General features: G+C 36.8%; 1 protein-coding gene across 2 annotated transcripts in view; it reads left to right on the forward strand.

Annotated features, from left to right (window-relative positions):
* Positions 1-26,276, forward strand: part of nlgn3a (neuroligin 3a) — a 178,366-nt gene that overhangs the window by 21,174 nt on the left and 130,916 nt on the right. The gene's annotated exons all lie outside the window — the stretch shown is intronic.

A 26,276-nucleotide genomic window follows, 5' to 3' on the forward strand; every position in this document is an offset into this window, starting at 1 on the left:
GCTGTGGAATACAAATTTGCACTTGGCCACATTATGACACCTATAGGACACCATTTAGCCATTTTTCTCTATTTAATATTTTTCACCTCGGTTTGGTACCTCAACCTTGAATTACTTCCACCCCTTTGGTTAGCAGAGGGATATCTAAAAGCCACCTGTGAAAATTTGAGGGTGCCCAAGGAGTGTGTGTGTTCACGGCTATAATGGTAGTAGACAGCTCATTTCTGCAGAGTGAAATAGCAGGCTAGAGAAGGCACTCTGCAGAGAGTATTGTCGAAAGGAAAAAAGTACGGAGAAGAAAGATAGAAGAGAGGGACGATTGACAAGGTTCACTGCAAAGCAGCCAAGCAAAAGATGGCTAAGCTAGGATTAGCCTCTGGACATGTGCAAACAGATGATAAAATGGAAGGCACCGGGCTGAATGCTTGGAGTTTCCCAGACACATAAAAAAAAATTCCCATTTTAATACAGTTTATTGGACCTTTATTGTTTTTTCATCATGATTTGGAAGTGTTTATCTGCTTCTGTGGGCATAGTGCAAAAAGTCACATGCAGCACAGAGGAGGATATTGTTTCACTTGCAGTAAGCTCTGTGCAACTGATATGGCAATTTGAACTATTTAATTTGCGATATCAACTAATATGTATCTTCTTGATTGATACAAAATTGGTTTGCTCATTAAGCAGCATGCTATCTAATCAGACAGCAAAATAAGACATTAGTTGCCAAGTCAGGTTGGTTTCAACATACAAAATTGTATATGTTAATTTTTTAAAAACAGTTCATAAGTACCTGAACATTTGCACTTACATTTTCTGCCTGTTTTGAAAAGGAAATTGCATTTGAATACAGTAGAAGTAGACTCTAGGCAAATTTTATCCTCTATGGCTTATATAACACACATCACTTGACCAAGCTAACAAGTTCATACCATTTTTTTGAATACCCTGCAGACAATTGGAGACTCCCTTAAAAGAAACAGCAAGGGGGAGTAGATAAGTGCATGTTAAAAGCAGAACTGGAACACTTCAAGCATTTCTGAGCCTTATGCTAATCTTACATAATGCTAATATGTAGTTATTATACTGTACATTCCTATATAGTTTTGGTAACAAATGTACAGATTTAACACATTTAAGTACTAACTAATGAAAGGAATAAATAAGTATAATTAGTTAAATGCTTTTATTTAGTTATTGGCTAATCAACTTACAGCTGTGATTGTTCCATATAGCACTGAAAGTTGTTTTCATTGATAAATTAAGGAATAAAGCACTATAGGGAATGCTGTAAAGGAAAAAAATCAACATTGGTGTTTTAGAATGTGGTACTGAATTGATTTGGAAATAACATTACCTGAAGTGTTTAATCTCTATAAGTTATTTGTAGAATTGATCTGGAATTAATATTGTGACACATGCAATGATTTTGGAGTGGATCTGAATAGATTCAAGGTCGCAGTAAGGTCACATGTCTGAAATAGTTTTCCTTTAATAGCTTCCCTCCCATTTAAATTAGATTTTAGGATGATTCAAGGCACACAAATGAACAGCAAGAAATACTAATCGACTGTAAAAGCATCACCATCAACTCTTTATGTATCTGCAAGGTATCCTGGTTTTATCTATTTAGTCATGTTGAATGTTTGAATTATGTCAATTTAATTACAATAAATTACATATAAAGTTTGGAAAACATAAGCAAATACACTTTCTTTTCAAATTTTATTAGTGGACCACCAATTGGCATACCAATACCTGTTTAAAAAAAATTGCATTTTAGAATCAGTGAAGAAAAATTATTTTAAAAGCTGCTATTAGTATTAGTAATAATGCTTACTAGTGGATTAAATAACATTCATTAACAGTAAAATGTTTATTTGTACATCAATCTGTCTTTTGCACACGTTTCCTAATCACTCCCAAATCAAGTCAAATGCAGATGAAAAGCATACAAGCACCAGACATAATGTCGAAAATGTGTATGAAATGCTTTTATCTTGTTGACAACATGTAAAAAATGAGGTCGGTTTGTTCTGTTTAGACTCTAAATGCGTAGTATGTTTATCAATGACTACAAGAAACATGATGAAAAGTGTAACCTTTCGAGCTTCTCATGTGCCAGCTTTAATCTTGTTTGGCTGAAAGTAAATGCAATGGTATTCTTTAAGCTTCGTCTCATTTTTAATTACTTTACAGACATGTTTATGTTTAGTTTTTAGTTAAACTGACATTTTAAACCAATTTTTTTACAATTATTTTGTACTAAATTATTACAATATTAAAATAAATACACTTCTATAAATAATTGCTATAAATTGTAAATAGTGGGCTGCATTATAATTATTCATTATTTATGAATTTTGGATTAGGGTTAGATGATATTTTGATATGATATCAATATCATAATTATTGATGCAATTTTCTAATATTGTTACATTTTAAATAATTACAAAAAAAAATGCTGTTCATTTTGCTTTTTCGTTATAGACATTAAAGTAAACTATAGTAAGACTTATTTCAATGGTCTGCATCAGTAGTGATTTCTAAAAAAGAAACAATGTGCAACATAATGGATGAAAAGTTTTACATGATTAATGATTACTTGAATGAAAGCAAAAACTTTTAAATTAGGAGCATAACATAAATATAGACTATACATTAGTTTACGATAAATTGTTTGTACAGGATTTTAAAGTATGTGCATTAATACTGCAAATCCAATTTTGAATCTTTGGAAATGGAACAGTTTGGGCCTGAGAAAAAAGCAATGTATGATATTCGAAATGTTAAGAATCTTCAAATGCAACAATAAAGCATTTGCCACAAGGGTTACACAATACATATATACATACATACATACATATATATACATTCAAACTGCACACTAACACTATGGCCAAACTCGGTAGTGCTATTGAAGCCTAGACCTCAGTGTTATTTCAAAGTACAAGAATTTAAATAATCCTACAGTACTTTATTTTCATGTTTTTAAAGATTTTGCCATGCTTATCAATTCTATGTGTACTCTAGTATTTGCTATCTATGTGCTATGTGCTATCTATTGCTATCAATGTGAACTTTAACCATGCATAAACATGTCTCTCTTTATACTACTGCTGTATTTTCAAATCAGGAAAGCAGAGTCCTGAATCTTAAAACAAAGGATGTTGGAAATGTGGAGTGTTTCTCAGGGGAATGTTCTTGGCTTTGTCTCTCCTTGGCCCAATTTCCTCCTTGCTGGCACATAAAGAGAAAGAAGCTACAGAGCAACGGCATGAGGCACAAGACAGACTAGTTGAAGGCATTTTCATTAAAGGCATTTTACTTTTTGCATTTTATATAACTAGATTTTTAGCTGCTATGAAATGACAAATTCTGCAGTTAAAAGCATATTGAGGGCAGAGAAAGGTTAGAATCGGAATCTATTCAATATATTTTAATTGGCAAAAGCACAAATTAATTAAGTAAATCCAAATGACATGGCTTAATGATTAGATGATCAGATCAGTTCTTAGATTGGGTTTTAAAAGCTTCTGGTCACTGACCCTATGTTTACATTTGGAAATGATAAGTTGCTCCTGATGCTTGTGCTTTGTCTCTGGGTGTGTAAGAAATACACTACTGTTGCATGTAGTTGTGCAATGTTCATTTCTATATCTTCCACAGGAAAACAGATAAACAAATAATTGAATGCAATTGTTGCGAAAACTGTTTTATTTTAAGTTACATGTCGGGATTTATTCTTCAATTTGCTTTATTACTTACTGTATGTACACTCACCATCACCTCTAAGACTTCCTTTTTAGATATTTTTACAATACACATTTTAAGTGTAACATTAGATGTTATAATCAGCACTTCCTCTATTTTGTATTTTCAAAAGAGATCAAGCTATGGCTTGGCGATCTTCTATCGATCATATATCTTAAGTCAAGAGTTAACCAGAAAATTCATCAAAACTCCATTTTGTGTTTGAGTTTTTGGTCTTCAGTATCCGCATACATGTAATTGCGTGTTAGGCGGTGGAATGAAAAGTGTAGTGTGACCAGACTTAAGGCTGTGTATGAAGAGACAATGAATGTGTGATTATATTTCCATTTTGTTTAACAGACAGTAAATGGGAACTTATGGCAGGTGGGAACTACCTACAACTCAGTTGTGAGTAGGGCATTGGCACACATGCCATAGGATCTAATTAATTACTCAAAATAATTGTTCGGATTTTTTCATTGTCTATTTTCTATAGAAATGATAAAACCCTTCATTCAATCTTAATTCAATGTTCCTGTGTTGTGTTTTCACTTGGCACTGTTGCTGAAATTGCAGTTCTTGTTGAAATAAAGGACCAGTCACCTGACGCTAATGCCAACATAGGTAAACACAAACTGTAGCCCTTGATCAATTAAAATGGTTCTAAAAAATGATTTGTTTGCATAGTTACAGTTCGAATTAATATTAATTACAGTCTAATACTCTGTCTATATCTGAAAATACAGGCGTATGGTTCAGCACCAAGGACAGCACCACACCTCCTCAACGTCCAGAAAGTTCAAACAAGCAAAGTGGCAATAAAACATGGCCCATTCTATTTATCTGGTAGGCCCACACAACCTCCGGTCAAGATATATAGCCCCAAATGCCCATGGGTACCAAATCTTTGGACTGCATTTGCCAGGGATATTGATAAAAAGGACTGGTAGAAGCAAATACACTGGAGATGAGAACACACATACAGTATACACAACTAGTGCACCTTCCGAAATATGTTTTACCCTCTAAATGTATTGCATACTATATGAAATGAATCATACATCGCAAAATTATGTAAAGCTTTCAATAATTGAGACATTTTTCATGTTCAGTTTAAGTGTTTGCATCTCTGGCTAGTTCTACTAATGTAGCTCTTTGATGCATTAGCCTCAAGAGAGGAACAAACTGGGAAAAAGAGAGACAGCCTGGGAGCATCCGCAATTAATGTGCCAGGATTACAACTTTCGCACACACACGCACGCACACACACACACACACACACACACACACACACACACACACACACACACACAGATACAGATACACATTATATTGTTGTGCCAGTATCCTTGAGTGCATATTTATTCTTCACCTTCCATTAATCCATTAAAGTCATATCAGACAAAACTTGCATATACAATTTATCATGATGTTTTAACATCTACACGTCGACTTATGGCACTCGTTCTATTGTTTAAAAATAGTATTTAAGACCAACATTGCAATGGTTGTTTTCCTTTTTAAAAATTCACATAGGTTTAATTGGGAGGAACCAAAGCTATACATTCATATTACTGTATAATGTGAATGATATTCTAAACTTCATTTTGAATGCATACACATAGACGATACATTGATCGCTATACAAACAGCCATGATGCCTTGATTTGCAGCCTGATTTAATTTCAGTGCATTAACTCAGTGCTACATGAGGCATTTGAGCTTTGGTATGAATGAAATAAATGTTATTTGTTTGCCGTTGTATTGATTTTCTTCCGTGTTACAAGATTGAGAGATTGGGGGTTACATTTGTTTTTAGTATTTGAAATCTGGCCCACTTTTATGGAGCTGTTAGTTTTTTACAGTACCATACTTTGATGTTTTTAATAAAGGGAAGGAAGCGCTACCCACACGGAGCCTGCTGCCTTTGCTGTCTATGGCTTGTATACACACACTGTAGGCGGTGGAGGCCAATTCAATTCTGTTTCATGCACAAACATTCTTGATGTAATTTCAAACTGAGCTGTTTGTTTTAAAAAGAGCAAGTAGCATTTGACCCTGGATTAGTTTGGCCAGAATTTTATACAAGTTAGAAATAAAGATCAGTGTACAGATTTGTTTTACTAGTGTAGTGTAGGAGGTTGCTGATTTAACAACTAGGTATGTAATATGATGTCACTATATTAATTTGCATATTTGGTATTTGATAAATATAAACCCTACTACTAAGCTTTACACCATTAGGACACTGACGTTTTACTGGCTATAATAATCCTGCAGCTCTGGCTAAAATGTATCTGACAATTGCTGTAAATGTAAATGTCATTATTTGTTTTATAAGCTCCATATCTGACCATTCCCACATAAAAGTATAAACCTCCTCCAACAAAGTTTTTGTTGAATCCAATATCATAACAGTTTGGATACGCAAATGCCAGCCTTCAAATGCAATGTGAAACTTTCTGCCAATTTTCTTTTTAACTTAATTTAGTCCAGCAAACAATTTTCAGAAAAATGTTGTACACACATTCTGTCTTTGTCACTTCTCTGAAGCTGAAGGTTATGTGAAATTAACCTTGCAGAGAAGTTAATTACTATAACTGTGGTAAGCAAGGGATTTAAATAAAAGGTATGTCCAGCAAAGGCTTTCATGACCTTGTGACCTAATGCGTCATTCTTTTTTACCTGTACCAGCATGTTTTGGTTGAACCGAAACATTATATCCCTGAACTTCATGACTCAAAATTAATTGATGGTGCTAAATAAAGGTATAAATGAGTGGTTTCAGGAGTGCTTTTATATCTAAGGTCAGTCCTGAAAGAAGAAAATCTGATCTATTATAATTTTTAATACTCAACCTTTTTATTTGCTAATGCCACTTGCAAATTAGAAAGCACCCTATGCATGAAATCATCTGCACTTCCTCTTAGTTTTTTTTCTATGTATTTTTTTTTGCAATAGCTGGCACTTTTTAACAAAGCTAGATGTTCTGCTGTTCTATAATTGAAAAAGTATTTAGACTCATAATCCTTATTATTCCTAATCATTTAGCAAGTATTGTGCTGTATGTAAGTTTTTTTAATTAGCATTCGGAATTTATTTTTAAAGCCAATAACTAATGCTGCACATGGAGTACTGACTCCAGGTCAATTAAATGAAAGGAATGGAATATTGTAGGCAGTAATAGAGGATACCGGACAGCTTTAAGACATTACCAAAGGAAAAGAGGATTATTGCCTGACTGCCATTCTGATTGTCTGTTCTATGGATACGTCTCATAGAAACGAATCACATATTGTTACTGTCACTGTCAGTTCTTTTGTCACCTCTCGATTCTAGTCATGATGTAAAATGTCCTTGGGTGGAGTAAATATAGCATAACTTTTCTTCTGCACACTAGTTCTTTGACAAACGATGAATCAAATTTGGCATCTCACCTGCAGTGTAGCATTTAAAAATCTGTAATTAGACACAGTGCTTCTCTCATTTCAGTGTGAGTTATGTATATGTGTAAATATGCTTCACAAGCTGCAAGTACTGTTCTTGATCAAAAGGCTCATCAGTTGTTTTGTGTTTATTTTATTTTTTTAAACGTGTGTGTGTGTGTGTGTTTGTGTGTGTGTGTGTATGTATATGTATACACATACATATATACATATATGCTTATACATATACTGTATAAGAGCATTTAAACAAAAAAAAAAATAAAGAAAAATAAAATAAAAAATAATTATAATTTATTCAAGAAAACATTCCAGATGATACAAAAGCTTGTGAGTGTATGTAAATTTAAGAACAAAGCCTTGAACCTTGATTAATAACTGTAAACTGTCCTTAGACTGCCTTGGTTGCTTCCCTGAGTATGACCCTTAACCTTCATCTCACTTGTATCCTGCATCATTTTTAAGCCAATCAGCCATCTGAAAGCATCAGCCAATTAAACAAATGAAGTACCGTATTTTTCGGACTATAAGCCGCTACTTTTTTCCCACGTTTTGAACCCCGCGGCTTAAACAATGAAGCGGCTAATTCATGGATTTTTCCTGTTTTTTTCCTGGTTTCACAAACTTCAAGCCAAAAAACTGAGCGACATAATATTAGACCAATGAAATTTCTGAACGAAAACGGAAAAACGCACCTCACCTGTGTTCTGAGCTGCACGGCATCGGGAGAAAAAACTTCCACTGGTGGTGATTTTTAAGCCCACGACAATGCCAAAAGATAAACTCTCCAGAGAAATTGTTGTGAAAGGAAGGAGGAAGACTGTAAACAATGACTTTCTTGGTAGGCTACTGTTTAGATACAAGCCGTTGTAACGCGTTGAGTCAGGGTGAAGGGAGAGCTCGCTAACTCCAGTTACAACAGAAATCATATAAGCACAGACAGGTTTCCAAAACTCGTGCTTTTTTATTTTTCTTGGCAACAGCGTTACGGGTTAGTCAAAGAAACTTTGAAATGAAAATAAAAAGGACATATTCCTCGGTCTTGCACACATGCAGTAATACCGGGAAAATGTGGCGGCAGGCTATTCCCAAAATGCCGCTCTGCTCTTAAAGGAGCCACAACATATTTCCACGTTACACCGTATAACAGACACTGTCTTTCGTTAAAGCCTGTGTAAAGTTCATTAGTTTCAGTGTAGACACCAGAGGTGGCAAAAGTACACACATCCTTTACTTAAGTAGAAGTACAGATACTCATGTTTTAAAATACTCAGGTAAAAGTTGAAGTACTGATTAAACTTTTTTACTTAAGTGAAAGTAAAGAAGTCTTGGCTCTGACATGTACTTAAGTAAAAAGTAGTTATTACTGCTACCTGTTTTAGATGTTAACTGGACCTCACATCATAGATAGATAGATAGATAGATAGATAGATAGATAGATAGATAGATAGATAGATAGATAGATAGATAGATAGATAGATAGATAGATAGATAGATAGATAGATAGATAGATAGATAGATAGATAGATAGATAGATAGATAGACAGACAGACAGACAGACAGACAGACAGACAGACAGACGCTGGTGATAAGGTTTCAAAGCCAGTCCTACATGCCTTCTTTCTTACTGCGCTGGCATAAAACAAAGTATGAACCCTCCAAAAAGCACACATGCTTTTCAGCAGCGGTCGCTCAGTGGTTTAAGGCTTGTGCCTCATCTAAACATGATTCCAAGTCTGATCTCTTCCATGGTTGAGTGGGTTAAAGCTGGTACCTCGCTGATGGTGAGGATCACGGTTTGAATCCTGCTTTCTGCCTGCTAGTTGTGATGTAGGTTATGGTCCTGCTTCCTAAATCTTTCTTTAGCTTTATATTCTTGTATTGATGGTTTAAAGGTAGATAGACCTGTTCTAAACAACCTCCCTGGCCTGTCTTTCCTGATGGTTCAGTGGGTTAAATCAGGTTTCTTGCTTTTGGTGGGGTTCAGGGTTCGAATCCTGCTTTCTGTCTGCCAGTCACGATCAGGATTCACTTCCTACATCTTTCTTTAGTGATATATTTTTGTTTTTAATGGGTTGAAAAGAAAGATAGACCTGCTCTAAATAAGCTTCCTAGCCTGTCCTCACCAATGGTTCAACGGGTTAAGGTTGGTATCTTGCTGGTAGTGGGGATCATGGTTCGAATCCTGCTTTCTTCCTGTTATTTACAATGTGGGTTCAACTTGTGCTTCTTACATCTGTATTCGCTTCCGTTAAATTCTTGTGTTGATGGTTTGAAAAGAATGATAGACCTGCTCTAATCAAGCTTCCCATCCTGTTTTTTTCTGATGGCACAGTGGGTTAAGGCTGGTACTTTGCTAATGTTGGTGGTCAGGGTTCAAACCTGGCTTTCTGTCTGCTAGTCATGAGGTAGGTTAAATTCCTGATTCTAACATCTTCATATTCTTGTTTTGATGGGTTAAAAAGAAAGATAGACCTGCTCTAAACAAGCTTCCCAGCTTGTCCTTCCTGATAGTTCAGTGGGTTAATGCTGGTGCCTTGCTAATGGTGTGAATCAGGGTTCTAATCCTGCTTTGTCCCTGCTAGTCACGTCATGGGTTTGCTTCCTATGTCTGTCTTTAGCAGTATATTCTTGTGTTGATGGTTTGAAAAAAAAGATAGACCTGCTCTAAACAATCATTGCAGCTGGTCCTTCCTGATGGTTCAGTGGGTTAAGACTAGTATTTTGCTGTTGGTGGGGTTCAGGGTTCGGATCCTGCTTTTTGTGTTTCTGTCTGGTCTGAATTTCTTGCTTTAAAGCCTGAAACAAACGATAAACCCCCCCAAAAAAGGCGTGTTGTGGGACTTGATAGCTTTGTGATTAAAAGCCTTCCCTCTGAGCTCAGAGGTTGCTGGTTCGAATCTGGCTTGTCCCCACACTGGGTAAGCTGTGTGGAAAGTAGTGTCTGGTGAGCAATGAGGTAGTTGACTGTAAAGACCTGGCTTCACAGCCTCAGAAAAAGTGAGGGTGATAGGTTTTTGACAGACTTTTTCCTATATATGCAAAACTAAGTCGATAGTTTTTTGAACGTTTTTGCTTCATAACCCCCCTGTTTTCAGCGACTCAGACACCGGGGGGGCAGATGCCCAGATATTGCCCCCCTGCTTCAGGATACACCCTCCGAAACCACATCCAACCTTCCACGCAGCCATTTGCTGACACCTTCCTTACTACGGCCACCAGAACCTTCCATACTCTTAACTTTGAGCCCGGGCCGGGGTTTGAACCGGCAACCTCTCAACCAAGAGGTAAAGCGCTTTCAATTGAAACACAGGATCTCCTGCAAGAGCCTGATTTTTAGGACCTTTTCTGGTTCTTTTTAAAAACTTTTTAAACAATTTAAAGGAAATCTAAGGGGTAGGACTTGAACCAGGTGAGTCAGATAGCAGCTACCACTTCACTGACCATTACACCAACACAGGAGAGGCAAACAAACCTTTGCTTATTGGACTCTTGGCTTTTCTATAGTTAGGAGACCAGTGTTTTCTCTTAGATCATGAAGGTAGAGGGTCCAAACCTCTCCTTCCTGTACATTCTCTCAGTAACTCGAAGTCTATGAGAAGTGGCTCAGGTACAAGAACCACATCTCCAACACCTGCACCAATGATATACCATGATAAGGCTGAAGAGTTAATTTATTTATTTTATATCTAAGTAAAGAAAGGAAAAAATTTCGTGCCGTTTAAAATAATTTTAATTTTGACAGCCAAATATATATATATATATATATATATATATATATATATATATATATATATATATATATATATATATATATATTAATACAAAACGAATTAAAAATGTTGTTACCTAATGAATGTATCCAGGCTGAAGATCCACATATAGAACACAAGCAAAGAAAAGATGATGATGATCAGGAATGTGTCTGTTCTCAGTCATGTTTACATCACTGACTCCCTCTGTCTCATCCACGTTAACCCCAAACTTCTTACTGCCTTCTGTGGTGAGTGAGAGTCCGTACTTTATACACCAGTGGAATGAACGCGCAATGACAGGAAATCGGTTGTTCGGCTGAAATCGGCGCGCAGTGAAAATAAAAAAATAATATTTCACCAAATCAATGGATTAAAACTAGAGTAACGAGTCTGTTTTGAAAATGTAAAAAGTAAAAAGTACAGATATTTGTGTAAAAATGTAATGAGTAAAAGTAAAAAGTTGTCTGAAAAATAAATAGTGAAGTAAAGTACTGATACCGAAAAAATCTACTTAAGTACATTAACGAAGTATTTGTACTTCATTACTTCCCAACTCTGGTAGACACCTGCAGCTTATAGACAGGTGCGGCTTATTTATGTTAAAAATAAAAATCTTTGTCAAATTCAATGGGTGCGGCTTATATATGGGTGTGCTTAATAGCCCAGAAATTATGGTAGATTGCATGTTATTTTTACCTTAACATATTGTGAAATTTGTGAAATACTACAGAGTACAATGTCATTTGTATTACAGTTGCATGCACACATTTACTAGCAGCTCATTTTATGTCAATTAAATAAAGCAAAAAAGAATTCTTAATGTATGAGAAATAAGATAGTAAATGAAAAGGCACAATGTGAACATAGAAAGGGTTAGTGTGTGCTTGTGGTAGCCAATGAGTTGCTGTTATTGGAAGATTATACACTTGTCTCCACTTCAGACTTCATCCCTAGGATTGTGACAATCTAATTAAATTGGATGATTGCTATTCATGAACACTTGCACAAGCATATGCAAAATATCAGTGTTAATGAAACATGATTTTATTTTATTTTGGTGTAACAATGTTTATTTTGTTTTGGGGTGAAAATTCACGCATTCCCACTAAAAGATAAATATAATATACAACACTGGATCTGAAACATTTTTATTGCTAGAAAATCTAAAGAGTAGGTCAAGTCCACCTATTAGTATTGCACTGAGTATGAAGGTTGAAAGTGCACAACACTGTGAAAGGACAAGTGTAGGTTTAAAAAAAGTGGACAGAGTCGAGTGACTTGTGTGGCGCCGGACACTCCTGTATGACTGTGAGTGTCTGAGTGCCTTATGGGTGTCTGGCTTTTCTCTTAAACAGTATAAAGCTGTGTGTGTCTGTGTGAGCATCTTTGAATGATGACCAGCAGCAGACAGTCCTAAGAGCTGTAACCCAGTCTTGTAGGAGTCAGCAGTAATAATTGTGTCGCTCCCTCAATTCTCAGCCAGTTATATTATTTTCCTAGTGACCCAAACATAACACCTTTAAACCTCACAGGGCCCATAACTTTTCTATTACTTTAACAGCAGTTATATTTCAGTACTTTCTTTAAAATTATTACAGGATTGAGATGATGTTAGGAAGAATTATAAACACTGTATGAAATATTCATGTGACAAATAAACATCATTGGACTTTGAACCTTATATTTAAAGTTATAGACTTTGTATTGTCTACAAAATTTGCTCACCAGAATTCACACAGATTCATGAGGAGATTGGGTTTGACTTATTGTGTTTAGAATTCAACAAGATTTATATAAATGCAATATAATATGTAAAGTCATAGTACCCTTAGAAAATAAACAAGGGAAGTGCAGTAAGGCTGTACTAGGTTTAGTTGCTGTTTAGCCCTAGTCAGACAGTATATCTGTTTCACTTTTACAACCTGTTCGGACAGAAAAGTACAATGACATGGGATGCATTACCTAATAGATTTGGCAGAAGCTCTCAATTCAAGGCAGCCTGATAAAGCTGGGTAACACCACTTTAATCAATCACATTGGCCTCAAGCCAATTTAAAAAGAAGACCCACACCAGAGGCTTTCAGATGGGATTAGAAAAGCTCAACAGCAAGCAACACTTCCCTTTAGCTATGACTTAGCTGGGCATGACACTGAAGTTATACTGTGCTGTCCTTGGAGGTATGCAGTAAAAAACTATGTTGTACTTATTATAAACTACATTTTTCATCATTCAAATGGTTGCCCACACTAAGCTATTTTTTGCCTGAAAATTTATGACATGACTGTCATGGCATACCAGGCAAGCTCATTATTGGATCTCACCTCAGGTCCAGGCTGAAAGCAGAAAAATCAACTCCAAGCCAATTCTTCTAAAGTTAAGCGTCGATAGTAGGCACCAAAAGCTCTCAAATCCCCATGTTGGCATGTTCACCTGTGCCTACTGCCCGTCAGCTTTTCTGAATTCCCAATAGTGCAGAAAGAAGCATTAATTTCAGATTAACCTTTTTAAGAGCTCAGGGGGGTAGGTGCGAAATCCAACTGCGGCACTGGAAGCTTGGCCAGGTCTGAACTAAGTGAGCAGCCAATGCATCTGATACGTTTAAATGAGCTGTTGGTTCAGCTGGAATGATTGATATCAGTCCAGTAATCCCTTCTATCTCCACTAAATCCACTGGCTAACATCCCTGATGGAGGCTTTACTCCCCAACGGGGATGTTTTAATGTGCAGTGCTGTTTAGACTTTTTTTGGATTATGCGACAAACTTTTGTCTTTTACTTTCGCATCCATCTGAGGCCTTTCACATTTCATGCGCTCTGCTTTATGTGGATCAAAGCTTTCTATGGTTAATTTTTTTCCCATAACCATTGCAAACAAACCCGCAAACTTTCCCTCTGCCTGTTTTCCTCCAAGACACAAGCGTTGTTTAAAAAAGAACAGTGTTACTTTCAGAGACAATATGCATATCAGCTGTGGACACAGAATGAATTCCTTCTAATAAATAAATAACACCAAAACCTTGAGATTGAAATTTAGAGACGCCACAGAGGCTCATTTGTAAGCGGATCCCAAGCTTTCTGCCTTCTTGCAAATCAGATGTCGACATCTGTATTGACAGTTCAAATAAAATACCAATGAATCTGAAGGATACAGGTAACATGTATGTGCTTTACAGGCAAGCAAGTCGATAAATTACTCCCATTTTATTTGTTGAAAACCTCCGGACACAACCAGTCACAATGGACAATATCCCTTTATACAGCACGTATATTGCATGTATATTGCTTGAGTCTATTAAAATTATATATATATATAAAAAAAAATATATATATATATATATATATATATATATATATATATATATAATGCTCCTACTTAAAATTATATCATTTACTATAATAGATTTACCATGCGCTTTTCTATGCTGAATTGTATGTGATCACAATAGGTTTAATTTCTCTATCCTTTATTAAGGTTAAATGTTCACGTAAGCCAAACCAACCAAACCAGGACAAATGTCTGGTTGGATTTCTTTATAGTACTCACATGCATTTTTTTCACATGTAAAGTGCAACTTATGTTTCTAACAGAAATTATTTGTATTTAGCGACACCTACAAAACTCCATAAAAGTTCAAGCACACAGAGGGCTGGAAACATGAAATGACTACTAACCTATGAAAAACGCATAATGTAATTTTTATAACAAATAAAACATATATGGCATGTGTAATGTAACAGCATTTGAAAAGGCCAGAATCTAGAGACAAAAACCAAAAAGAACATTCTGGAGTCTTGTATGGCATAACATGCATTAATGCAAATTATGTGATATGAAGTGGATCAATCAGGTTTTACACTATTTAAACCGACGTATACATAAATATACACGCATGCAGGAAGACAAGCAGAATCTGGACATCTGATGCAAAAATTAAGCATTCTACCTGCTCTGCTGTTGCAGACGCCCATATTTCTTTTTTTCCACACCAATGAGTTATTGGTTTCAAGATTCAAGCCGTTTACAAAACACATATTGACATTGCAAATTTCTTTTCAATCTCTGCTTGCCTCTTTGCAACTGTAAGTCATTTGCATGTAAATGGCCACATTATCCTGCTCTGCATTTGTTCCTTTTTGGCATTTGCCATGCATCAAAATTTCTATGTGACTGTTTTTCATTCATAATCTCAGGTAAAGTGGATCCTACCTAATTGTACATTTCTTTAATGGTAATACAGTAATCCTCGCTTTACCGCAGTTCGAATCTCGGGCCCCCGGTTTATCGCGGAATTGCATTTGCCACATAACTAATTGGTTTAGCTGATTTTCCCGGTCTCTCGCGGATAGCACGATAGACCAAAAACTTATTGGAAATTGTTTTTATAGAGTTTTATGTTAATATAATGAAATGTATTAATACAAATATAATTATTAATCATAAAATAAAGTAAAATGTTAATACAGTACAGTACTGTATACATAAAATAGCATTTTTGGGGTGGCGTACGTTTATCGCGGGTGGTTTTTTTATTGTAACCACTGTGATAAACGGGGCATTACTGTACTAATAATTAAAATTTTTTTATAGACTATACATGTACATATACATATAGTTTATAATAATGGGTTGATGGTGATACCCAAAATAAAATACTTTTTCTCTTAGCCTATTAATCACCTCAAGCTTTACTGTCATTCTTCCACATTACAAAAAAAAACAGAAAACAAATACTGTAAAGAGTGAAACAGCAAGCGTTACTTTAAACATAAATAAATAAAGAGAAGACATTAGACATAGCAGATTTAAGGTGTGATACATATGAGGTAGTTGTGATAGATATAAGGTTGGGATGTAGGGAAAGTAAGAGCAAGTGTACAGTAAGAGTGACCGTGTTCAAATGTGTGCAATGTCCAATGTATAATGTCCAGAATGTACAAGTGTACACAATGTATAAGTGTGTGCAATGTCCAGTGTTTAATGTTTAACAGAATTGGCAAATGTCATAGTACACAGTAAGTCCCTGAGTGCAGATGTCTGCAGATATGCTATAGAGTCCAGTGGGCATTTTTAATGTTCAGTAAGATGGCTACAAGCGAGTGTGTGTTAATGTCCATGTTATGTCCATTAACATCCATAGTGCACAACTATGGAGGAAGCAAGGTTATGGTGTCATCAGGGTGTTAGGGGCTCTGACAGCTTGGGGGAAGAAGCTGCTGCAGAACTTTGTAGTGCTGGTTCTGATGCCCCGGAACCTCTTGCCTGATGACAGTCTGTGGGAGGGGTAAGAGGGATCCTGCATACACAGCGTGTATTAAACATGTCCTGAATAGAGGGGAAGGAGACCCCTATGATCGTCTCAGCTGTCCTCACTATGTGTTTTGAGGTTTTGCAGTTTTCAAACCACACAGTGATGCAGCTGGCAAGGATGCTCTCTACAGTTCCTCTGTAGAAGGTGATAGTATAGGTGGTGGGAGGCTGGCTCGCTTCAACCTTCTCAGGAAGTGAAGACGTTGTTGGGCTTTCTTTGTTTTTCTTTCTTTCTTTCGTTGTTGGGAGTTGATGTTGGTAGTCCAGGTGAGGTCATTAGAGATGTGACTGACTCTTTCCACTACTGAGCCTCTGATGAGCAGGGGAGAGTGGACACCTGACCCTTTCCTGAAGTTGGTTGTTCCACCTTCACGTCATTTCTCATGAGGCCCACTACTGTCGTGTCGTCAGCAAACTTGACAATGAGTTTGGATTCTGACTGCACATGCTAATGTTAACATGCCCCAATATGTTGCTTTTAAATGCCAAGACATACATGTACCATTAACAGTGTTCTAATTTTACATTTAACATCTGTTATCTGGTATATGTTTTTTTTTTTTATAGTAATTATGCCAGTGGCGCTGATTTCTGAAGAGTCCTTTATAAAGGGTCAATCAGCAAGTTTAAGGAGACAGACTCTAATATGAGGTCACGTCAATTACCGACACCGCACAGGCTGCAAAATAGGATTTATGTTTTCTGAATAATAATGCTGCCAGACCAAACAAAGCCATTCTGAGGTGCAGAAAGACAAAGCAAACAAATGATTACATTTGAAACAGCCCAAAGATGCAGCGATCTGTATGAGAGAATACCACAAAGCATGCAAGGTAAAAAATTTATTTGCATGTAATTCAGGCTTATAAATTTGATCTAAAAAGCATGAAATGTTTTTAGCCCTTAAAGTTATGAAATTACCCACAGGCCATGTTGCTAAACATTAAAGAACACCACAATGTTTCTTGTTCCCAGCATGGGAAAACCCCAATCATCAAATGACAGTTTAAAAGAAGCATCAAAGCTGAGCACTACTACCTACAAGTGACACTGAAGACTCTATACACAAAAGGGGCACTGGCAGCATAAATCTTTAGATTGAAATGCCAAGACTTTTAAAGAACATACACAAATCAGCCATGTACAAAAAAACAGTGTCAAGAAAGCCTATATGATAGGATGTGTTTTTTTTTTTTTTACAATGCAACCCTAAGGCTATAAAAGACAGTTTAATCAGATTTTCCTTTAGGGTGTAATGCAGCTATCTTTATCTGTATTTATTAATATCTGCAAATATTAATATCTTTATTCAGATATAATTTATTTATTTCCTTCCTTATATTTTTTTAATTACATTTAAAATCTACAACTATGCCTCTATAAAAATGCACTGTCAGTTTTGCCACTTTGTACTACGGATTTCTCTTGCACAATATTTTTGTTGGACCCAAGCTATCTCTGTACCAATAAACGCCTGTAGTCCCTGTGAACATTTTCAGGGGAAAAAACTCAAAACCCTGAATACTAAACCTCTTATCCATATCAGTATTTTTATTTGTATTTTTTTTATACATTAGCTGTTCATTATTTCATATTTGTTAACATCCCAAGTACCAAGCTTCTTTAGGTTTGATGCAGATTATATTTTACAAAAATCTGATCTGCACAGAACTATCAGTCAATAAGAGTTTTATTGTGGCATGTGACATGTAAAGCATATTTCACAGAAATTAATTAATTCAGCTGTAGATTTTTAGACTGTTTTATCTTCTGAATGTCTCTATTTTGCCATATTTGTTAAGAGAATATTGTGCTTATTTGGGCCAAGGGTATAGTACATCCCAGGGGAGTTTCAACAACACATTCAGCAGATAGTAGTTTTCACTTTCTGTTATAGAGCTAGGGCATAAGATGGTGACCTCATTAATTAAAGAGGATGAATCTGGAAAAGCTGTGAAATTAGTGCACTTATTTATGTATCAAAGGAATTTCAAGTATTCCTTATGGGTATGTAAAACAATTGTTTTGGTTTTTTTATGTGTTTTTTGATGCAAAACCAGTTCAGTGCCATGAGTACTGGCATATCGCAGACAAAGGGACAAAGGCATAGTAGCATTTGGTAATGGGTTAGTCTAGCTGAATCAAACTGTCTCATTTTTCTTCTTCTTTTGGGCATTTTTTTCCACCATTAGAGGTCACCACAGCGGATCATCCGTCTCCATACTACTATGTCCTCTACATCTGCCTCTTTCGAACCAACTACCTGCATGTCTTCCCTCACCACATTCATAAACCTCCTCTTTGGCCTTCCTCTTTTCTTCCTACCTGGTGGCTCCATTCTCAGCATTTTCCTACCGATATTCCCCATGTCCCTTCTCTATGTTCAACCCATCTCAATCAGGCCTCTCTCACTTTGTCCCCAAAATTTCCTACATGTGATGTCCGTCTAATAAACTTGTTTCTAATTCTGTCCTTCCTCGTAACCCCCAACGAAATCCTCAACATCTTCAGCTCTGCTACCTCTAGCTCCCCCTCCTGTCGTTTAGTCAATTCCACTCTCTCCAAACCACACAACATGGCAGGTCTCACCACAGTTCTATAAACTTTCCCATTCACTCTTTGCAGGTACCCTTTTATCACAAATCACTCCTGCCACTCTTCTCCACCCACTCCACCCTGCCTTCAATCTTTTCTTCACTTCTCTAACACACTCTCCATTACCACTTCTCATCCACTCTTCCCCCTTCACCACTTTTTCTTCCTGCAACCGCACTATTCCACTGCTCTACCTCTCATTCACACACGTACTGTCTAAGTCCTACCGACTTTTATTCCCTTTCTCTCCAGTGTGTACCTCCACCCCTCCAGGCTCTTCTCAAACTGTTCCTACTCTCACCTACATATCACAATATCATCCACAAACATCATAGTCCATGGAGACTCCTGTCTGACCTTGTCCATCAACCTGTCCATCACCACTGCAAACAGTAAAGGGCTCAAAGCCGATCCTTGATGCAATCCAACCTCCACCCTAAACCAGTCTGTTGTTTCTACTGCACACTTCACTGCTGTCGCACTGTCCTCATTCATGTCCTGCACCACCCTCACATACTTCTCTGCCACACCTGACTTCCTCATACAATACCACAACTCCTCTCTTGGCACCCTGTTGTATGCTTTCTCTAAATCCACAAACACACAATGCAACTCCTTCTGACCATCTCTATACTTCTCCATCAACATTCTCAAAGCAAATAATGCTTCTATTGTGCTCTTCCTCGGCATGAAACCATACTGTTGCTCACAGATGGTCGCCTCTTCTCTCAGCCTGACTTTCACTACTCTTTTCCATAACTTCATGGTGTGACTGATCACACACCAAGTACCTTTCTAGCTGTCTCCCTTATAACTTCTGCAGTAGTTGCCCAATCCTCCAGCACCTCTTCACCACCACCAAGTCCCTGGCTGACCTCTTCTCTGAACCTTACACTACAATCTTCCTCCTTCAGTTTCCACCATCTTATTATTTTTTCAGTTTTCACTTTCCTGCTCTTTTTCTTTATCTCCAAAGCCATCCTACAGACCACCATCTGATGCTGTCTAGCTACACTATCCCCTGCCAACAGCTTACAGTCTCCAATCTCCTTCATCTCCTGTGTAGAACATAGTCCATCTGTGTGCACCTTCCTCCACTCTTATATGTCACCCTATGATTCTCCTTCTTCTTAAAATAAGTATTTACCACTGCCATTTCCATCATTTTAGCAAAATCCACCACCATTCCCTTCCACATTTCTCTCCTCAAGACCATACCTACCCATCACCTTCTCATCACCTCTGTTCTTTTCGTCAACATGGCAAGTAAAGTCTGCCGCAATATCCAATCGTTCTTTGCTAAGTACACCTTCTGCCACTTCATCTAACTCACTCCAAACTTGTTTTTTCTCATCCATCTCGCAACCCTAATGACATTTATCATCCATTTATCCATTCAACTTCCTGCTTCCCGTGCATCACTCTATCAGAAACTTTCTTCACCTTCACTACACTTTTACTGTACTCTTTCTTTAGGATCACCCCTACACCATTTCTCTTTCTATCCACACCTTGATAGCACAGTTTAAACCACCCTCCAATGTTCCTGGCCTTACTACCTTTCCACTTGGTCTCATCCGGTCTTACAATATGTATACCTTTCTCTGCTCCATCATATAAGCTACCTCTCTCCCTTTACCAGTCATAGTACAAATGTTTAAAGTACCAACTCTAACCTCCACTCTCTTAAACTTTAGCTTTCCCCTTTTTCCTTTTCCTCTGGCCAACAGTAGCCCAATTTCCACTGGTTCCCTGTTGGCTAACAATACCTGTGGCGATTGTTGGTAACCCAGGCCTCGACCGATCCGGTATGAAATTATGATTTGTGATCTACACATTTCATTTAGTTTTACGCTGGATGCCCTTCCCAACGCAACCCTCCACATTTATCCGGGTTTGGGACCGGCACTAAGAGTGCACTGGCTTGTGCAACTATAATGGCTGGGTTCGGAATAAAACTGTCTGATATGTTTAATTGTTCAAATCTGTAGGCTTATACATATTTTTTGCTCTATCAGATATGACTTTTTGGTTTGTAAAATGGTTTGATTCACTCCAATTACACTGCAAATGCTTCCCCACCCACTTTCATGGCTAATTACAAGCATTTTCTCATATGCTGGTAAACATTTTGCATAAGACAGGTGCACAAATTTGAAGATGGGAAAAGGATTAGTTAATGCAAATGAATGTATAATTTAAAGGCAATTTTTTCAATTTGCTTTATTACATAATGATTTATTTCTATAGCTATAGCTGTTCAATTATTTACTATAATCTGACTGGGAGGATATTGAATGTAGTGTTTTATAGTTAGTGTTGTCTTCGAATTATTACGAAACATAGTGTGATTATTAATGTTTTTTATCTTATTATAAAACCCCCCACCGTGTATTGTAACTCTAGGGTCATCCGGTTGATGTGATTCCATCAGTTCCATGTATTTTCATGAGTTTGGCATTAGAAAGAAAATACTCAGGTTCAAGCGTCATCAAATAATTCTTACAAACCATAGCAAATTCCAAGAAGAAATCAATGACAGCTTACAGTGCAATTACAACAAGGGTGACTTGTTCGTGTTGCCTTTGAACAGCCTGCTGAATCCCATTTATTGTTTATTACATTACATGCCTACATTAAATGATATGTTGTATGTAACTCTAATTATTAAACCAATTTATTTAAGAATGTTCAGTGATCCCAGTGGTCCTTTCGAAATGTCCCCTGAGTAATGTGCAGAGATTAATAGCTTCTTTAAATACCATACACCAGGGACTATCATGCTGTCTAGCTGGTCCACTGCAGATCAATACTAGCATAAAAAATGTTGAGGAGAAAGGAAATATCTAATTAAACAGATCTAAGCTTGCCAATCCATTTAAATATCAGCTTCTTTTTCACTTTGCGAAAGCCAATCTGAAACTCTGTGATCGATGATGTTTATCATCTTGAGATGATGCCACTGTTTCTAAATGTTCCACGATAACCCGGGCGATTATTATCATAAAAAGTGTAATCATCTAAGACATTCAATGAATTAGATGCATATGAAGCGGTGAAATGAAAGTCGCAGAGAGTAGACATTCCCCTCTGGAGCGCAGGTAGTTAGCATCTGAAGTTTCTAATTTGACTTTGAACAGCTTTGACTGTCTCTCTAATGGAAAATGATCATTTAGGAGTACATTAACCTTCATCTATGCAAACTAATATTCTGGTTTGTTCCTGGCCATGATGCATCAAATTGTGCGAGAAGCAGAATGTTGCGTTTATGCGATTTTGCACAAAAAAAAAATGCTGAAATATATTAAACGAAAAGATTTCTGGTGGATAAAATTTTACCCCCTAAAAAAAATCCAACATTATATTACCTAGTATATATATATATATATATATATATATATAAATCAAATAATATAAAATATATGTAGTACTCGACTGCAGGATGTGCTTGGAAGCAACACTGGTGTTCGAGGAAAATTATACTTTAAGCTCTATTGCTAAATTATACAATAGCATCTGTTTTGCATTCACACAGCTTGTAAAGCAGCAAGACTATAGATTGCACTGCAGGTGGGTGACATTTTCATTTGACACAGAAGGCTAAAATTAAATTCTTCCGATATTAATACACTTAAAAGACTGAGGCATGTGTTTATAAAGAGAATTGATCTGTCCCTTGTTTGTCTGTGGTCCAATATCAAAGCAGAAGAAAGGATGGTGAGATCAAATTGCTTTGTTTTGTTTGTTTTGTTTGCAAACTCAGGCAAGTGGTCCAGATTCCAGATCCATATGGATGATTGAGGATCAGTGTTTGTCTTGTGATTCTTTTCCATATGGTTTAAGCATTTGTACTGGTCCAACCAAATCCACTTTCTTGACTCACATGTCCTTGAGTGGTTCTATGGGAGCAACATGACACTTAATGATGTATTACATAGACTTCTTTTTTATATAGGCAAAAATTTGGCATAAAATGTTTTTATTTTATTTTATTTTTTTGTGGTAGCTAAAGCTCTTTTGGCCAGAGTGATGTACAATACAGAACACTTGTGCTGCCTGTTGAGGCTTTCAAGAATCTTTCACTGACTTTGACTTTTTCTAAGTGAATTTTACAAAAGTGTCATTCGCAGCATGGTGAGAGTGCGAGTGAGTTAGAGTTGAGACAGGCTCTGGACTTGCCCTTGATATCATGCCAAAATGAAGTTGTTTCTCCTGCCAGGATTATTTGTAATGCGCAAATAGATTTTGACAGTTCACAGTCGCTTATTATTTGTGTAACACGTCAGTTTTCTCTGATTGAAAAAACCTTTTTGCAAAGCAGACCGCTACAGGAAACGGTGACACTGTGAGCACGGAGGTCATTGTTGATTACTGCTCTCGTCAAAGCGAAAGAAAAATGAATTTTTTTTTGAAAGTCATTGAAAACACTGACAGGTTCTTTGTGCAGAACTATCGTTTGGGCCCTTGCGTTTTTTTAGCTGGCTTTCCACCAGCTCAATTCTTTCTGTTCTCTATAACACCATGTGCAGTGTGCCATTTTCGCTGCCAGCTAGAATCTGAGTTATGATTAATAGGTGTTACTGAAGTGCTCACAGCAATGTTCAACCTACTTTTTTTTCGAAGTTCGTAATTACTTTTTAACTTAAAAAAAAAAGTCCTTGGGCAAACTAATACCTCTAACACACCTGAAAGTGTGTTGTGCAAAACTACATGAACATAAGCATTGACCATTGATGAATTATTTTAAAAGAAATGATTATTAAACTAGTTTTGCTAGACATAAATCATGAACATTGAAAGAAACAAATACACAGTGAAGGTACAAAAACTTGAAACAAGCTTTCAACAAGCTTTCAAAAGCTGAAATGGGACAGGAAATGGACTTAAGTCGCTTTGGTAAAGTGGTTTTCTTCAGACTCGCCACTTTATTCTTCACATTGATAACAACAATACATAGCAATTTCTTGAACATGTACAAAAAAAAATATTTTACAGCTAACAAATGCCCTAGAGCAAATTGACTCTCAAAAATTCCTGTTTATAAAAATGGAAAAAAACACAAAACTAGTGGAATGAACAGTTCAATGAGCTCCAGTGGAAATGCCGTGAGACTGGGTTGGATCCACAGACACTGCTACACACTGTATGCTAGAGAGTGAGTTTTTTTCTAAGAGGCTATGCCCTGCAAATAAAATCACTACATCATAAGATCACTACAAATGTGCTTGCAAAAAATAACAAAATTACCAGCTTTAACACTTGCCATGTATATTAGAGAACAGTGTAGCCACTATGTTTGTAAATGTACACAGCAGGTGTTACCGTAATGCCTGTGATTTGGCTGTGAACTTACTGGGATCTCTTTTTTAAAGGAATATTAACTATTGGAGCTCTCCTAGTGCCTGGAGATGCTAAGTTGCATCAAATGTAGCATAGATTTCTTCCTGGTGCAGTATCATAAAATATAGTCTTTTTTTTTTTTTTTTTTGTAAGCTGTCGGGTATATTTTAGACATGGAGGTTTGACGGTGTGTATGAGTGGCAGGTCGGACACATTTTGCGAGAAGCAAGGATCTAGAGAGGGAGAGAGTCTAATAGAAAGAAAAAATAATGCTATGTACATACTGGAGCTCATGACCACTAATAACCCTTTTCAGCTTGGGTAAAGTGTCTGCGGCTCGTTTTTACGGCCAGAAATAAGGCCAAGCAGAAGACACGTTCAATACCTTCTGGGAACCTGTCTGGAGAAAACTCTTCTGTGCTTTTCTCCTTGCCAGGAAATTCAGCAGGTGTTCAGAATGACTTCCAGTTATGTGACTTTACCACACAGGTGTTATAGTTGATTCTGATGAATGCAGGGTGTGCATTTCATCTTATGAAATGTTTATAGAATGATGGGCTGCATTTTTTGGCAGATTAATACTGAGCTCAACACCCGCGTTTGAGTCGCTCTCCAATTCAATTGCTTAATTCATCATAGTAAATACAGCACAGCTGCGAGGCCTTTTACACGCGCGATAATATTTTGCTGCGATTAGACAGGCACTGGCTATACACAGCTTTTAACGTACTTCTTTTTGAATCTTGATATTAACATGAATAATGTGATTGTATTTGACATAAACTGTCATTTGGCACAGCATTGCTCATCATAGCCTCAATGTTAAAATGTCAGCAGGTAACGTCTTAAATTAAACGGAAATCTTAGCGAAAATGAGTCTGTCGGTTACACTGATCTTCAAAATCATTTATAAATCACCCACTTAATGTGGGGCTTTAGTCAAAGGAACCAAAAGCAATCAATTCTTTCTTTCTGGATATTTCACAGTTTATTGAAAGTGATACACCATGGCATCGGGGAGAAAAAAAAAAAACTTTGTGTACAGCATACAGTATAAGACATGGTTTGATGTGCCAACTGAACTGTGCTTAAGTGGGCTCTTTTCCTCTGGGCCCACATTCCCTTGTTGCCCATTTTATTGAGGGTGATGAGTGTGTTTAGATGAGGTGCACATGCATGCAGCACAGGAATACACAACAAGGCTTTAAGCAAGATGAAAAGTGTGACTCTGTGATAAGTGCACATCGAGGAAACATTCATATTGCTTTTCCCTGGTGGTCGACATACCCTTGACAGAGGTGCCAATACATTCTAAATTATTTACACAGTCAGTTGCTACGTAATATCCTACCCTAAAACCTGCCTTTTCTTCTGCTTTTCATTTTTGGCCCATAGAGCAATGGCTGAGGGCTGAAGGTCTTAAGCTTTAAGAACTAAAAATTGATCAGTACTGTGAGGAGCGCATTTTCACTCCGCCAGGGACTCCCTTCACCCCGACACTGATTAGCATTTACAGTGCACAGTGGCCCTATGGCATTTGCAAATGTGATCTTTCTAGAAGGGCCTAGAGAGCTTCGGCTGCAAATGTTATTTCACACGTCTTCATCTATAAGGTTCAGGTGTGGTAGTGGTGGGGGTGGAACCTTTATTGACTGATATTGACTGATAAAATGAATGGAGCTTTCATCATTGGTGAAACATATACAGTGTGTGTGTGTGTGTGTGTGTGTGTGTGTGTGTGTGTGTGTGTGTGTGTGTATATATATATATATATATATATATATATATATATATATATATATATATATATATATATATATATACTGCTGGGCAGAAAGAAATGGCCCAAGCTTAAAAGGACAAAATATAAAAAAAATTATAATAATTTTTGAGCAGTGAATAAAACAAATAGACAAAGTATATTACTATGGAAATGCTGTTCCCAGTGATTTATTTACATGGTTAAAGCTTGTTGTAAACCTGCTGAAAGAAGATGGGTTTAGACATGAATTTTATGTCGAACATCTTTAAATCTAAGTGACTTTCTTTGTTTCTAGCTTTTCCCTAAAGAACTCACAGCAG

Source organism: Silurus meridionalis, chromosome 5 (genome assembly GCF_014805685.1).
Source record: "Silurus meridionalis isolate SWU-2019-XX chromosome 5, ASM1480568v1, whole genome shotgun sequence".
Classification (NCBI taxonomy): Eukaryota; Metazoa; Chordata; class Actinopteri; order Siluriformes; family Siluridae; genus Silurus; species Silurus meridionalis.